This window comes from Ziziphus jujuba, chromosome 7, assembly GCF_031755915.1.
Source record: "Ziziphus jujuba cultivar Dongzao chromosome 7, ASM3175591v1".
Lineage (NCBI taxonomy): Eukaryota > Viridiplantae > Streptophyta > Magnoliopsida > Rosales > Rhamnaceae > Ziziphus > Ziziphus jujuba.
Genome location: NC_083385.1, coordinates 30,140,001 through 30,142,500, shown reverse-complemented (window position 1 = coordinate 30,142,500; position 2,500 = coordinate 30,140,001).

Genomic DNA, 2,500 nt, shown 5'->3' with positions numbered 1-2,500 from the left:
TGCTTCTTCATGGATGCTTGTTCGGTGACTGTTGGGGGCGCTGCCTGAAATGGGGGACGAAGGACACCTGCACTCGTGCGGGAGTCTCTCCGAACCTTTCTTGGGGGGCAATCTCGGTGGGATCCGGGTGGGTGTTTGTGCGGGGTATGCTTCTTCATGGATGCTTGTTTGGTGATTGCTGGGGGCGCTGCCCGAAATGGGGGACGAAGGACACCTGCACTCGTGCGGGAGTCTTTCCGAACCTTGCTTGGGGGGCAATCTCGGCGGGATCCATGGGGGTGTTTGTGCGGGGGTATGCTACGGTGCCTAGGCATGCAGCACCATGTCGGAAACTCGGAATGTGTGGGCTTATGCGGTGCGATCCATTGCTTCATATGGCTATTGCCATGGTTTTGCATGCTGCGGCATTTGTGGGCGATGCTTCTTCATGGATGCTTATTCGGTGACTGTTGGGGGCGCTGCCTGAAACGGGGGACGAAGGACACCTGCACTCGTGCGGGAGTCTCTCTGAACCTTGCTTGGGGGGCAATCTCGGTGGGATCCGGGTGGGTGTTTGTGCGGGGTATATGCTTCTTCATGGATGCTTGTTCGGTGACTGTTGGGGGCGCTGCCTGAAATGGGGGACGAAGGACACCTGCACTCGTGCGGGAGTCTCTCCGAACCTTGCTTGGGGGGCAATCTCGGTGGGATCCGGGTGGGTGTTTGTGCGGGGTATGCTTCTTCATGGATGCTTGTTTGGTGATTGCTGGGGGCGCTGCCCGAAATGGGGGACGAAGGACACCTGCACTCGTGCGGGAGTCTTTCCGAACCTTGCTTGGGGGGCAATCTCGGCGGGATCCAGGGGGGTGTTTGTGCGGGGGTATGCTACGGTGCCTAGTGTCACGGACTTGTTTGTTTACCCTTCAAGTCGTGCGGCCTTAGTTGCTATTCCGACCCTTTGTTGCAACTAAGTAAGCCTTTTGCCCACTAAAAGAGAAAGCTAAGCAAAGAAAGCTAGAGCACAAAGAGAGATTGGGAGAATGAAAGTATATTACTTGAAAGAGAGCTTTACAAGTATAGATGAGATTTCTTGGATGGTTTGGCCAAATGAGGCCTCCACCTATTTATAGGCATACAAAGCTTAATCCTACGGCTATAATTGCTTTAATCCTACGGTGGAGAATGGTTCCCACCTACTTTCCCACCTACTTTACATAAAATATCTAAAGAAACATCTAGAATGGATATGTACATGGCTTGGCCCATTGTAAGGCCCAAAATAGGCCCAAAGTGGATTACAAGGCCCAAAATGGATTGTAAGGCCCAAAATGGATTGTAAGGCCCAAAATGGAGAGAATGCTCACCAAGTGTTTGATGAAATGCTTCAACCGTGACATTCTCCCCCACCTATGCCGTCGACGTCCTCGTCGAGCTTGGTTCATGGAACCTCTTGATATGATCTTCAAATTGCCAAAGCGCGATAGCAGGTTCCCAACTTGCTTCGTTATTAGCAGGTTCCCAACTTGCTTCGTTATCGGGAAGTCCTTTTTCGCGGGACGTGACACTCTCCCCCACCTAAACTCGCGACGCCCTCGTCGCGCCTTCTTCCTTGCCCGCCGAATGTGATCTTTGAGTTGCCGTTGTGTATCTTCGTGCTCCACACTTACTTCACCATCCGGCAGGTCCTTCCCCTTCACCAAGTATTTGGTGTAGTTGGGTATGCCTTTATGTTGACCGACTCGACCCGCAGGTGTGGCTTCAACACTCTTGGCGGGTGAAGTCACTATCGTCGAGGGTGCTCCTCTTGACTTACCTTTCGCTAGGGCCTCCGTGCCCCCTTTCCTTGCAATGGGAAGTGACTCTTCATAGCGTCGTGCCTTCCTGTCATGTACCTCGTTTTGTTGAGGTGATGGTTTGGCTAAGTTCCCTTCCTTAGCCTCTTCGTGCTGTCTCTTGTCGTTTCCACAACTTGAAGCCAATGCACGCAAGCTCCCTTGGTGCAACTCCTTTGGCACATGTTGTACCTTAGGAGATGTCTTGGCATGGTTTAAGGCCTCCTCACTAGGCTTTTGGGCAGCAGCCAAGTTGATTTGCTCCTCCCTCTCAACTTGCAATGCTGACAAAACCTTGGCCTCCCGCTCGCTAGCTTGTTCCGTAGGCACCATGCACGTCGTTCCCCCATCCATGATGCATAACTTGCTTGCAAATGGGAGTGGGAAAGCCTTTACTTGGTTGAAGAAGTCCATACCAAGGACAACCTTGTAGTCATCCATGGACACAACCGTTAGATTCAATTGGCCCTCCCAATCGCCGATGGTGGTTTGCACACCTCTAGCAACTCCTTGGAGTGGCTTTGCATCCGAGTTCACCGCCTTTACGGAGCCCCTTTCTTTGGTCGCCTCGATCCCAAGCCTTCGCGCCTCCTCCACCGATAGGAAATTATGTGAGGCACCCGTGTCCACCAACGCCATGGTGGGCACCCCATTGAGTTTTGCCTCCACGAACACTAGGCCACTCTTCT